The sequence below is a fragment of the Drosophila suzukii genome, chromosome X (genome assembly GCF_043229965.1).
Source record: "Drosophila suzukii chromosome X, CBGP_Dsuzu_IsoJpt1.0, whole genome shotgun sequence".
In the NCBI taxonomy this organism is placed as follows: Eukaryota; Metazoa; Arthropoda; class Insecta; order Diptera; family Drosophilidae; genus Drosophila; species Drosophila suzukii.
The window spans coordinates 19,390,616-19,405,977 of NC_092084.1; the positions used below are offsets into that span (position 1 = coordinate 19,390,616).

General features: G+C 37.0%; 1 protein-coding gene and 1 long non-coding RNA gene across 2 annotated transcripts in view; one reads left to right on the forward strand and one right to left on the reverse strand.

Moving 5' to 3' along the window:
- RpL37a (ribosomal protein L37a) overlaps nt 1–15,362 on the forward strand; it is a 211,097-nt gene that overhangs the window by 36,100 nt on the left and 159,635 nt on the right. The window lies entirely within an intron of this gene.
- Nucleotides 4,043–7,954, reverse strand: LOC139353380 (uncharacterized). Its single transcript, XR_011604623.1, has 2 exons — nt 7,807–7,954; nt 4,043–5,073 (listed from the first exon to the last, which is right to left on the reverse strand). It is a non-coding gene; the product is annotated as an uncharacterized lncRNA (long non-coding RNA).

A 15,362-nucleotide genomic window follows, 5' to 3' on the forward strand; every position in this document is an offset into this window, starting at 1 on the left:
AATATAATATTTATTGCGTAAAAAAAATTTGACTTTTATCTGCTTACTTCATAACCTTTATAAAAACGCAATTTGCTTGAAATTATTTATATTAAAAACTTTAGTTAAAGAGCAATTGTTGGTCATTAATTGCGAAACAATTTCCAAAAGGCCATTTTATTTGTAGTTTTATTTACACAGCTTAACGTAATTGCAGGTTTTTATTAGAGTAATATAAACACGAAATACTTTGTGGCTTGTGGGCAGGCTACAAAATTATTTTATTGATTTATAAACACCCCGTTTCAGAATATTTATTAAATAATACTTAAAGGTGAAATGATAAAACCTCTGATGCGGTATATATATAAAATTTTAATAAAGTATGCCAATCACTTTAGGTTCGCCGAGTAAGGGGAACGAAAAAAACTAAAACACCAAACGCACTTTGATATCCGGCCCACTGATAGATGAAAAATGAATGAATCTACCGGAGTCCACTCCAGTCCACTCCGGACACCTTCTCTGCGGTGTCCTCGACCAGGTCCTGGCCCCCGGATTCGATTCGATTCGATTCGACCATGGTCCTTTGGATATGTCGCCCCCCGGGGTCCGCTTTCATTGGGCAATTTATGGACGCGTTTTGGCCTTTTGCCGGAGTTTGTTTGGGTTTTGTTTGCGTTATCTTTGCGGAGCTTGCCAAAGCAAGGTATTGCGGGGAAAAAATGAAATACTGGCCATACCCCGACCGAATAACTACCGATCTCCCAGGTGGATATTTAGGCTACAAATATTCCAGGGCACCATCGGTACACACAGTTCTGTTCAAGCTTTATTTTCAAACTTTATTCTGGGATGCAAATTGGACATTTAATTATGGCTTCTGAATGATTATCTCATTTTAAACAGCCAGAAAATGCTCTACAGAAATTTTAAATATTTTAAGAGGTCCTTTGTTTGGTATATACCCTTACCTAATTATTACTGAAATTGTTCCTAAAATATATCTTAATTTAAAAAATCCTTTTAAAAATTGTTTTAAATGATTATATAAAAAATAATCTGCAAAATATTTGTTAATTTACTACCTACATAGTAAACAAGTTGTGCCATCAGACTTGCTTACTACTTTTTGCCCCAAGTCAAACGATTTCACGATGCCCAACTTATACTCATGACAAGCCATAAAATGATATGGATTTAATATCCTGCAAGATCCGATCTTCATGGCCTTCTCCAGGGCATTTGAGCTTCGTTCATCCGGATTTTGTCGCAGTTGAGCTATTTTCTTTTTTGCCTTTTTAGCGAATTCCTGGAAACAAAGTAATTTATAGCTGGGAATTTTGTGCGCCGCTGCCAAGGCAACAAAATGGAATTGGCGATGGGTAACAGCACGAGAGAATGAACAGGAATTGGTGAATGGAGAAATGGAGAAATGGCTAGAAAGAGAAATGGAGAAAGGGAGACAAGTGGCTGGAGCTGGAGCTGGAGAAATAGGGAGGGCACGTAAATTGCGGATGACAGTTGAGGCGATGTCGCAAAGGGCGCGTTTTAATTACGACAGATTTATTTATTGCGCATACGACGCGTTGGCCGCCGACTGGAGGACTAAAGGACTCTAGGACTGCACTGAAAAGTGCAGCGGCTAATTTGCAATGAACGTCAGTTGGCCTTCCGCCCACAGGACTCTCGGCACCCACAGGACTCACCCAACTCACCTGGCCATATCCAAGGCGATAAATTGTCATTAAAATGAGACTGGCGGGGTAGCCTCACCCGCTGTTGCTGCGAAAAGCTGGAACCGAAGCTTGTTAGCGGGCCAAGCGCTAAAAGTGTAATTAAAATTTAATTGCTTGGCGGCAAAGTGAACGGAGACGCAGATGACTATGCCTGGCAGATCGGCTTAATCATCGTGCCTCCAGGATTTCCCCTCGAATCAAGTGGGCAATACGCATTTTTGTGAACTTTTGCCTCCTCTTCTAACCCCAAACTTAATTACCTTTCAGTCATAATAAATGATACAAATGATAAATGATACAAAGAAAATAAATGTTCTTATGTCAAGTCAATGTCAAATGTATTAAAGAATTTTAAAGTATCCATTGTAATTTTTTAAATCCCAAAAATCAACAAACTACTGAAAATTTGGCCGTAATGAGGTCATATTTTTATTAAAAACTAATTAAAAATCAAAATCTTTCTTGTCAACGTTAAACATGGAATACAAATTTTACTACATTTCAATCAAACATTTTAAAAATCATGTTGAGTTATAAAAATGTTGTTACGATTAGGTATTTTTAAATTGGCACTGTAAAATATGCCTTTTGAATTACTTTACTAAAACTCAGAGTTCCGAGTTTTCATATTTCTAATTGATCATAATTAAGATTTCCAAAAGCACCCATCAACCTAGGCAAAAGAAACACATTTTCCACCACTGCCCAAGTGCCACTAAAACTTCTTAGCTTTCCGATTCACAAAAGAAACCTTTCAGAAGACATCTCAGGGGGAAGAGGGAATTTTGTCGAAAATCTGTTGCCTGCAAAGAAAGACGTTAGCACGAAAAGGCAAGTGGGTATGTAAACATGGCAATTAAAATTTAATAAAATTTAATGAAAGTTGATGAAACAAATCAAAAGCAAATTGTAAATAGCCCACGGCGCTCGTTGGTCGGGTCGAAAAACGAAGATAAAGTGGGTAAAATGCCATAGTCGAGGCATCGAAACACCCATTAAATGGAAGAGGGAGGGCTGCCATATGGTTTGGCAACTTTATCGATCGCCACCTCGTGGCCAATAACCAAATAAGAGCAGTTTTGGCCACTCTACAACTTTGCCCGCTTGTTGTTCTGGTTGAAACAAATCTCAATAATTGTGCCCTGGAGTTGTAAACGCCATTGCACCACCTCTGAAATATGTACACATATATATATATATATACTCGTTTAAATTCCGCACAGAACACACATAGGTGGACATAGAGATATTTCGCCCACCAGCCCAGCTCTCACCCTCCCAAATGGCCGATAAATTGATTTATGTGCTTGTTTGTCAGTTGAACTGCAACTTGTGCATAAATTTCAAATTGCCATTGCCACTGCCTACCGCATGCGGTGCCACGCCCACCAGGCCAACACACACACACACACCCAGCCCCCCGGAACACACACACACTACCACTCACACACACACACGTCGCAAAGTTGGTCCGCACTAAATGGTTTCGGGTCTTTCGACCACTTGCTGACCTCTATTTGTATAGGGGAAAATTAAATACCTTTGCTAAAAAGTTTTCCTCTTGCCGCCCAAAACCAATATACCCTGGGATATTCAGTGGGTAACTTGCTTGCCGGGCAAATTGTTTCCACAAGTTTTCATGTTACCTCCGTGCTGAGCAACTTTTGCCGAGCATCTTCATAAATATTTTGAGTTCTTGTCTCGGATACCGAACAAAGTCGCTGTCAAGAAAGTGGCAGGTGCAGGCTACACCCGAAACACCAACAAAATACGTACTTCAACAACGGCAGTCAGATGCAAACTCATCTAAAAACGATACTGATAAATATCCGTAAGAACTATTAAGAGGTTTTTATTAAGTATTTCCAAGTCAACACAACAAATACCTGCTTCAAAAGCAATATAAAGAAAAACTTCAACAACTAGTACACCAATAGCTATTTCAACAATTACAACAACGACAAAATAGTAAGATCATAAAAAATTTTTGTTTCTTCAAGTAAATTATACAGTATTTCATCATATCATCTTCCAAAATACCTGCTCTTATGTACCCCAACAAATATATTCGATTATAAAAAATGTATAAGATATGATGCTCATTTTGATGAAACTATATAATATTATATTAAGATAATATATATTTAGTTTTGTGTGGACGGCAAATAAATAATCTAACAATAACTAATCATACAAAAGGTTCTTCAATACCGCAAAATGATATCAAATTTTTATCCCGTAAAATATCTGCAAGCTACCCCAACATAAAGATACACCAACGACACCAACAACCATTTCAACAATAATAATAAAGACGAAAGGGCTTCTAATATCCCAGGAGTATAAACGAATTTATATTTCTTCCAGTAGTCATCCAGTACAAAGGTATATATCTTCCAAAATACTATTTAACAAGTATTTCAAGTTCCATATAAATGTATTGATCAGGCTTTCTTGATATAACTCTTCCGCTGGCACTTCTCTAACAAGGTTTCATAATTTTGTTGATCCATCTTGAAAACTATATATTTAGCTTGACGTACTTCATTCACTGGCTTTCTATCATATGGGATTATAATTTGGTTGACTTTGCCAAAAACCATCTTAAAAGCATTTAAAAGAAACGAAAAAACTTGACGATTGCCGCCTTAACCTGAAGAATCAGCATTGTTCAATAATTTTTTTTTCACAACAACATTGGTTGTTGATTTTGTAGCTTATAGCGATTGCAAAGCCAGAGGATGGATCTATCTTGACAAATATATATGTAGTTCGACGTTCTTCATTCGCTGGCTTACTTTCACTTGGAATTATAATTTTGTTGAATTTGCCGAATATTATCTTTGAAGCATTTAAAACAAACAGGAAAATATGACGAAACTGTTTTTGCATGCGATCTCGCCTTAATCTGAAGAATCATCATGGTTCAATAACGATTGCACTTCCAGAGGATGAATCCATACTGAAAATCATATATTTAGCTTGACAATCTTCTTTCACTGGCGCTCTTGCACATGGGATTATAATTTTGTTGACTTTGAAAGCATTTAAAACAAACAGGAAACATTGACGACAGGGTTATTCCATGAGATCCTCGTCTTCAATGGTAAAATCATTATTGTTCAATACATTGTTTATATGATACAACAACATTTCTTGTTGACTAGGTAGACTATAGCGATTGCACAGCCAGATAACGGATTCAATCTGGTAGCAAAGAATTTCCCGTTCCCTTACAAGTTCATCCAATTTTTCTATGATCCTTTTGTATAGATTGGTCAGTTCTTTCAATTCCTCCAGGCGTTCGCTACTTAAAATAACTTTTGGAGGGTCTTGATCCATCGTCAGATATTTACTAAATGAGTAAAAAAAAAGCGAGAGAGTGAAATATTATTTTGAGACTGTTATAGATTAATACAAAATTCTACAAAATAAGTATGATATAAAGTGCTTGGTATGATATAAAGTTATGAAAATAAATATCTTATAGAAAATAAGTGACTTTAGTATATTTTCCTAAGCTCATCATTTTTATTGCCAATATGATATCATAATAATCCATGTACATTACTATAGAGACAATAGTAATATTCTATTTCAACGAAATTCCGCTAACTGGAGGTGTTTTTCGATTAACGAATACACACAGGCTGTTCGAGCTTCGCAAAAGGGGTTTGCGACTGGGGCATTGGAATCCCGCAGAGATTGTCGTCTAACCTCAACAAGGGGATTACATGCCGGAACCCGATTCCCAGACCACCTGTTCGTCGCTGTCTTTTCCCTACGCTCCCCAATTTTGCCCCCTAAAACCCCCCTCCCCCCTTGGCTGTCTTCCTTGGTTTCGAGTGGTACAACAATTTCCATTTAAGCCATTTTCATGGTTGCGTCGGTGGGTGGCACGTGCCACGCCCCCTGCGGCTTGAAAAGCTGTCAACGCCCTAAAAGCAATAATAATACCTGCAAGCTGGGAAAATTACTGGCAGGATGGCATTGTGGTTGTACTATTTGTATGCGAGCTTAATCAAATGCTAGCTGGAAGCTATATGTGGATGCAAGGAAATTCATCAAACTAATTTATCAAAATAGTTGGCATACAAGGAAATTAATTTTCTTAGTGATTTTCTCTAAGGCATTTTTGCAATGCTTTATTTAAATATTTACCTGCCTCTCAAACAATACAGGAAATACTTTCGTTGAGTGGTAACAGAACATTATCTTGGCTTTGTAATAAATTAGGCATTGCAGTGCAGCCCCATCAATTATTTAGCTATGCTATTTATAACAAAACAGCAATTAATTTTATATAAATTCTTTCCCCTACAACCATAAAGCGTATACCCATGGGTATACTAGGAATATTTCGCCTGCCTAACAATTAGGTCTTCATTGTTCCATTTTTTTGTGTAACTCGGCATAATCGATTAATTATCAATTCAGAAATTGTACTTTCATCACTTTGCTAATGTGGGTACAATACGAGTACATGTGTTCAATGCCCCAGACACATGTCGTCTCCCGAAACAACTTGTCCTGTTGCAGAGTCAGGTGCTCATATGGTATCCTTTTTACCTTGTTCTGTCCCCCCTTGCTCCTTTGCTAGCCCCCCTTTTCGCCGCCACAGTCACCGAATAGTTAGGTAACAAAAAAGATCCAAGTGCAACGCATAACATGCTAAAAAGAACATACCCCTTGGTTTTACACTCTAAAAAAAAATATAATTGAAATACATTTTTGGGGATTTTGAAATACATATTTTTTTAAGCCAGCTGATTCAAATTTATTTTAATTTAATCTGAAGAATACTATTATTGCGGTTTCAAATGTTATTTCATATTTATTAACGTTTTTTAAGCATTTTATAAAGATATTTTCTTAAACAAATAAGACAGCCTATCTTAAAAGTGTTTCATGAAATTTACTTTTTTTGTAATTTAAGTTTTATTTTTTACTATCATTTTTTTAAGTGTACCAGCAGCAGTGTCAGTAGAGGGTAGATACTCCTACTTTCAAAAATCCAGCAACAAAACGCATAAATGTGCACAAAGACAGTTGGCGCACATGGACAGCTGCGGTCAAGATAATAGGTATTGAAAAGTAATAGAAAACTAATTTCCATTAAATATTTATAATTCTTTTAAAAATTATTTTTATACGAATCTTTGAAATTTAATGGTTGATTTTAAAATGTTATTTACCAACCAATTGTTGAGTTATATAAATTTTGTTTTATATTTTCTTGGAATTTTTTTTTTTCAGTTATGAAAAATTTAATATAAATACAAAAATTACGAAAACCGAGAGTTAATTGTTATAATATTGTTAAACACTGATATTTTCGTATACTTATTTACAGGATGCTGAGAGCTAAGAAATCGATTCTAATTACACTTGCATTATGTTTATGGGTGCTACTGTGGGGGTTACATGTGTGTGCGAAGGCCATCTCGCTCGCTCCAGCATGCCATCTCTATCGCACTCTGGCTCTTAGCAACTTTTGGCCTTGTTTGGCCCCGTGGGACCAACTTCAATTCAAAGCGAACAAACTAATTTCCTATGCAAATTGAATGGCAGTCAAGTGTGCGAAGTTCGAGATACATTTGCAGCAAATGCTTTTAAAAACAACCCACAGACCACCAGCACACACACATGTGGAGGCACCCACACAGATACAGATATGTACATGCACAGATACGGATACAGATTCAGATACAGATGGCATGTAAGTGAGTGAGGTTCTGCAAGGGTCCTGGATTTGGAGTAGAGGTCCTGAAAGGGGTGCCTCCACCGATCCTTGCCTTAGCCATGTAATTTACTTTTCATTTTAATTACCCAGTGGTTAGTGCAAATTAATTGCCACCACTTTGCAGCACCACCCTGCCACCACCACCACTAACATGCACACCAGCACCACCGACAGCACCACCACCACAAATCCAATCAAGTGTCGCCGAGGGTCCTGTGCGGCAAGCCAAATTGTTATTGTGCTGACAAATATTTCGACTAGCGAATTACAATACAATAACAATTGACTCGCGGCAGTTGGAAACGGTATGTGTGTGTTGGTACTACACTGCAAGAATTCACTCACCTGGTCTTGTACTTTCACCACGGCAAAGAGAACTTTAGAAAATTTTTGTTAAGAATATATATCAGAATGTATATCAGAGAGGGAATGTTGAACACTGAATGAGGCAACTGCTCAAAGATCCAAACTGACAATGACTAAAGGGGAACAGGAATCTCAAGGCCTGTTTGAAAGTATTTTTGTGTTTGAATTCAGATAGAAGTTTTTTTTTTTAAAACATAACATAACCATATTACATAATAATAATATAAATATTTAATTTTTCTTTTACTGTACCCTTTTTTTAGTTTTCATTATAATAATATTAATATCATAATTTTATGATATTAATATAATATAATATCATATAATATTATATTATAATATTAATATTTAATTTTTTTACTGTACCCTATTGTTAATTTTCATTATATTAAATATTGCGAATTTCTTTGAATAAAGAATCCGTTTTTCCCAGTGTATGATTTTGTCGGCGCTAATTAAATGTATGCAGGAATGCGATATGCGGGATTATCGGTATGAAATTCAGAATTCCGCACAGAGCAAATAGTTGCGAAAGTTTCTTTGTGCTTTGAATGCTGACCCAATTTTGGTTTAGATTACGAACTTTGGGTACTGGTTTAGTATGATTTAATTAGTTTCAGATGGTTTCCTTAACTTGCACAAAAATCACAAAGCTTTTACAATTGTTTACAAATGTGTCTAAAAGTTGGCAGTGAATTTATGCATTTGAAATGTTTTGTTGCATACTTTTAGGTACTGGTATAAGTGATTTTAAAGCCATATATATTCATTTTATATGTGTATTTCTTTTTATTTATTATACCCGTTACTCGTAGAGTAAAAGGGTATACTAGATTCGTCGGAAAGTATGTAACAGGCAGAAGGAAGCGTTTCCGACCCCACAAAGTATATATATTCTTGATCAGGATCACTAGCCGAGTCGATCTAGCCATGTCCGTCTGTCCGTCTGTCCGTCTGTCCGTCTGTCCGTCTGTCTGTCCGTCCGGATGAACGCTGAGATCTCGGAAACTATGGGAGCTAGGCTATTGAGATTTGGCGTGCAGATTCCTGAGCTTCTTACGCAGCGCAAGTTTGTTTCGGCACAGTGCCACGCCCACTCTAACGCCCACAAACCGCCCAAAACTGTGGCTCCTACAGTTTTGATGCTAGAATAAAAATTTTAACTGAAATGTATTGTTCTCATCAATACCTATCGATTGACCCAAAAAAAAGTTTGCCACGCCCACTTTAACGCCCACAAACCGCGAAAACCTGTGACGCCCACAATTTTCATGCTAGATAAAAAATTTTAACTAAAATGTATTGGTCTCGTCGATACCTATCGATTGATCCAAAAAAAAATTTGCCACGCCCACTCTAACGCCCATAACGCTTAAATCTGTATACCGCCGGTAGGTGGCGCATTTTAATCTCGCTTTGCTGCTTGCATATCTCCATATAGCTGAGTAACGGGTATCTGATAGTCGAGGTACTCGACTATAGCGTTCTTCCTTGTTTTTAAATTGTAAATTTGTATAGTTTCTATCTATTAGCTAGTTATTAATTTTCTTTTAAGTGCCAGAGTAATAAGAGAACTTCTTTTAATACGCACACATGCCGCATTACCTTCCCCCGTAATTGCCGGACAATCCGGGGATCCATTTCCCCTGGGGCCTCCGTCTCCGTCTCTGGACAGGAGCTGGAGCACTCCGTAGCCACTTGGAAATTCCCAGCAGATAATCCGGCCCACGATGACAAGTGGCTGGGTGCGTGGCCCGGAGTGGAAATGAAACTCATTCGTCATACGCAACGTGGGCCGCCTGGATGAGCCAAATGGGAGTTATACGCGTACGTGGGGCCTCGACTTTGTGCTCCGTACTCCGTGCTCCATACTATCACTCGGTTTTTATTGTTTTTGTTGCTGTTGTTGATGGTGCAGCTATAGCAGCATTTATGATGCTTTGATATATCGAAATGGCAGGAAGCCAAATACAGGCGAACGAGCATGGGACAAGTTTTTTCCTTTGTCGTTGCCATGACAAACATTCGCCGTCAGTTGACAGTCATAAAATCAAATGCACACACACACACACAGCGAAAGGAACTGGGTGTGACAGCTGGTGCCACGCCCACTCGTCCTGCCACTCTATTGCCGCCCCCATCTGGGGCTTATGCAGCTCAAATATTTTTGCAACAATTTCGTTTCGTTTGCTGGGTAAATTTACTTTCAGTTATGCGGCCATTTTCAACAAGAAACTTTTTGATTTTATTTCATTTCGTTTAAACTGTCGCTCCATCCCTGTCCCTCTCTCTATCCCTATCTCTATCTCTATCTCATTTCTATTTACTTGCCATCTCTTTCGCAGATAGATTTCTATTTCAGCAATTTCCTCTTCATTTTTTTCCTCTTTGGAACGGGCCAAAAGCCCGGCTGGCCAGCTTGGAAACTGGCTGACAACCTCTAATTGATTGACGTAGATGTGGCTGTCACTGGAGGCATAATTAAAAGCACATTTATTTCAATTTCCACGCTTAAGTGGTTCGGTTTCGGTCGTTTCCCCACCTTCAGAGCCACTTTATTGGCTGCCACCCTTGATGGGACACAAGAAATTGTCCGGTTGACTTGTGGATGCTAGAGTATCTCAAGCGAAGAGCCAGTGATGGGAAGGATACGCTCTGGGAGGACAGATGATAAATATTATTTTAGAAGGACAAGTAATTTTAAGTGATTATAAATCATAATCATACTCGTAATGTTGTAACTTAGGACTGATAAATTTAATTTTCTAATGATATATCTTTTAAATATTAAACGAAAACCCAATGGGAATAAATCTTTTACCAATTGTTGTTATAATAAATTAAACAAATTTTGTTTATCTTAAACGTTCTCTTTAATACACTTAATTATATATACTTAAGTAGTTTTTATGAAGGACTAGTGATTTTAAGTGATTATAAATCATAAACATGCACGTAATATTGTATCTCAGGACTGATAAATTCAATTTTCTTATAATATATCTCTTAAATATTAGCCAAAACCCAATGGGAACAAATCTTTTACTAATTGTTATTATTATAAACTAAACGAATTAGCGTCTTATTATACGTTATCATTAATACATTTAATAATATATTTATTTAACAAATTAAGCTAAGCATACAATGACTAACTTAATTGCAAAATTACCGAGCACTGGCAGCGGTGGCCTTCGACTAATAATATATTTATTTAAGTAGATTTTATGATTTTTATCTCTTTAATACATTTAATAATATATTTATTTGATTAGCTTTTATGACATATATTTACAGTTTCACTTTATAAATGTAAAGAAATCTTTTAAGAGATTAGAAAATGTATAATATATCATAACCATAATTATTGTATCTCAAGATTGATAATATACAAATACAAGAATAATAATTATGGAAATATATCCTTTAAAATTTAACTGAAACTCAAAGTGAAAAAGTCTTATACCAAATGTTATTATGAATAAATTAAATAAATTCGTTTTTTTTCTTATAGGATGTCTTTAATATATTACAAATAAATTTATTTAAGTACCTTTTATTTTAATACTTTTTTTAAATATATATTTTACATTAAATAAATATTTATACAATATATATATATGTATTTATTTTAAAAAATCCTTAAGGAAATTTATAGAAAGCTTAAAATAATAAACAAAGTATTGTGCTAAGGATCAACCAGCTAAACAGATACCACCACTGCTGTTCGTTTCTCATAGTTACAGGTGGACAAAATAATTCATCCATCATCATCCTACTTAGTTGCGCCCAAAACAGAGGGCTGAAAAGCGTTGCCTACATCTCAGGGCCTCGCCCAAATTTTCAATTACATTCCATCGGCTGACCTCATTCCCCCCTTTTTCCGACACTAATTGTAATTGGAAAATTTATTTTGAGCGTCTGCAAATAATTGCGCATTAATCAATTTCGGGCTGAGACAAAACCAGGCAACTGACAGCCAGCGCTTCGGCTTTGACGTCATAACCAGGCATCATAATTAGCCGCGGAAAACTTCGAGGGAGAAACTGTCTTTAATTAGTTTGATTAAACATCGCAGGGCTTCGAGACTTAAATTGGTGACTTCTTGACCGAGGGGAACAGATTCCGGCATTCAATTGCCGCTGCATCGCCTGGCAGATTATCAAATCAGAATCGCAGGCCATTATGGCAGGACGACAAGGACGAAACCTAATTAGAGCGTTTAAAACGTTAGCTTTATGGCTGCTAAGGTCATAATGAGCCGGAAGTGAGTTCGTGTCCCCATATACCTTACCCATTTTCACAATCTTCTTCCGACTTTTCCCTTTCGGACTGACGGGATCTGTTCTGCGCGAAGGGTTTGTCGCTTGTTCCTATGATTAAAAATTAGTGCACTCAAAAAAATAAATGCATAATTAATTTAAAAAATAGCTAAAGGGGAAAATCTATTTTTTAATGACGTTTAAAAAGAATTAAAGGCTTGAATATGTGCTACATATTGCATAAGTCACTGGAGATAGTATTATATTAATTAAATTATATAAAATGTACAAAAAAAATTGGTTTAGGATTCAAACCTACAATTTTATTTACAAATATTATATTATACAACCAACAGTATATTATAATAAATTTTTAATTATTTATATTTGAACAAAAATGTTTAGATAATTTGTAATTGAGTTAATAAAGTTGCAGAGTTGCAATTTAAATTCGAAAGTTTGATGAGTTCATTCCACATGTTGGTGTTTTTTTTACTGCATACTTTTAGACACCGTTGTGGGTGATTTTGAAACACCAGTGAAATCCTTACTTAATTTTTTCACTTCAAGCTACCCCGGAATTTTTCGCAGTGCAGCCTTGTGTGTCGCCAAGGCAACTGGAGCAGGAAAAGCGGAAAAGCGGAAGAGTAACTCCAACCAGCGACTGAAATTTCTTTTCTTTGCTCTCTATTCTCTTCTCGTCGCTGCCTTTTCTTTTGGAAATTTCCTTTATTATTGTATTAGTTGCCTGCTGTTGTTGTTGGCATTGTTGTTTGTGTTGCTGCAGTGCCAGTTAATAGAAAAATCTGCAGCCCGGCAAAGACTTTCAAAGTTTTCCCAGGCCCCCTCGCTGGGCCCTTGCAGTTGCGCTTTTCTTTGCCAGCGAGTGTATTTCATAATTTAGACCAGCTTGTCGCTGCCGCTTTTCCCTGTTTTCCCTGTTTTCCCCCGTTTCTTCTTCGGCAATTTTGATTGTACAAGGCCCACCCTTTCTTTTCCCCCACCACCACCTCCACCCATAATATTTGAGTTGAGTTAAGTTGATTTTCCTTTTCTTCTCGCCAGCTTTTCTTTTCTTCTCGCACCCATTATTTTCCTCTGTTTTCCATCCCCCTGATCTCTGTGTTTTGTGTGTGGCGCAGCGTGAAATTGAATTAGGTCAATGCGTCAGGCAAAAGTGCCAAAATATATAAATTGGGAAACTACAAAGTGCAGAACGGGGAAATACCAGGGGGAAATTCCGGAATAGTCGTACCAGCGAGCAGTAAATGAAATATGTTTTGGTCCCGCCCCTCGAAATAATAAAAGTATGCAATAAGAAAGTTTCAAGTGAAAGTGAAACGGGCACAACGGGAAACCCGATGAAAAGCGCAACAAAGTGCAGTCGAAAAACTTCCTTGCCCGATTCCTGGGATCGGGAAACTTTGTTATCGGGTTGGGGGAAAAGGGAAATCCCTTAGAGATTCTTATTGGTAATCGTGGGGGAATTCAAGCGAGCTATTCTTAGACGGTTCGGTAACTACTTTGTTTTGTTTAAGCCACTGATCTGGATATTTTAAATATTGTATACAAAATAAGCATATTACCTCTAAATATTTTAAACAGCTCACCTTTGTAATGTAACAACGTTGTTCTGACTTACAATATTTCCGCAAATAAATTATAGTAATAAAGGTTATTTTTATTCAGATCTAAAATTATATTATATCCACAAATCAGCCATAGTTCATCTGGCACCCAAAGCAGCTTTTGAAGACCTTTTCAATTATCGTTCATGATTGATTTTCCCAGCATATTCATGCGATCGGCGCCACTGGGACTCGTCTATTTTTTGCGGATAATTAACTTTTCGCTGAAATCCCGAAAACAAATTGAATTTCGAGACAATTCCCTGGCTGGGCAGGGAAACGCATTAGGCGATCCGATGAGCAACTATATGGAGGTGAGGTTTTACTAGTAGCCGGGTGGCTAAATGGTAAATGAGGCAACTAAATCATATTTGTGACAGCCACTGCTACGCACTGGGATGCTCAGTTCAGCTCGGCTCGTTTCAGTTCGCTTCAGAGCAGCGACAACGACAACGCAGCCCATTAACAACTTCAAATAATTTCGCATAATTTATTGGCCGACATGCCGGGCCACTGAGCCCGAAAGTATGCCACGCAGGCAGCGTAACGAGAACCAGAACATAACAGAAAAACTCCAACAAAACATCAATTACACAGAGAAAAATTGGTTATTTTGTATAATTTATAGGTTGTATACAAAACTATAAGTCACTGGAATTTCACAATCACTCTCAAAGGTATCTAAAAGTAGGCAAAACTATATTTGAAAGTATGATAGATTTTACTGCATACTTTTAGACACTTTTATGTTACTTTAAAAATCTAGTGATATCAGAATAAAAACCTTTTGTCTGAGGATCTTTTTATTATTATTTTTAAAAATTTGAGAAGATCCAATATTAAATTTTAAATTATTACTCCATCGATCGTTAGGAACTGTAATATTTTTAAAAATATTTAAATCACCTAGAACTAGCCATAAAATAAAATATCAAAATGATTTCCCTGTGCATCGACAACATTGTTCGTAATTCAATACAAAAAGCGCGAATCGGGTGCTGTGCTCATTAATTGAATTTGCGCCCTAATAAGTACGTTGGGAAAACCGGTTGCCAACTGGGCGTGGCATGCATAAAATGTGCATAATTAACACGGCAAGTGGATTTTATCGGCATACATCCATAACCGTAACCATGGTCATATCTGTTAAACGGAATGCATAAAGGCTGGCAATATACCAAATCCAATCTGTTTCGTTCTTTGGCCCCTCTTTGAAAAGATAAAACCCATATGCAATTTTTTTCACTTATTCAATTTGGCGATACTTTTCCAACTGTTTGAATTAAATTTGAGCCAATATTTTGATTACAGAAATGGATTTCAGACGCTACTGCGGTTTATACATTTTCATACACCATCAATATCTGGTATCTGGGGTTGGGAGTTCTTTTATATTGATTGCACCTGGCCACCTAGCAACATGCCGTCAGTTGCACTTTAATTACCATTAACCCTTCGGAGAGCATCATCACGTAGTCAAAGCTGAAAATGGTTTTCCCTGCTTGAAAGGAGCATCCGCATCCGCATCCGCATCCGCATTCGTATCATCGACATCGTTGCCACACCCATTCGCATCGTCATCGTCGAGTGACTTCGAAGAGAGGTCTCCAGGTGGTTGGATTTAATTTTCTGTAATTTTTACCTT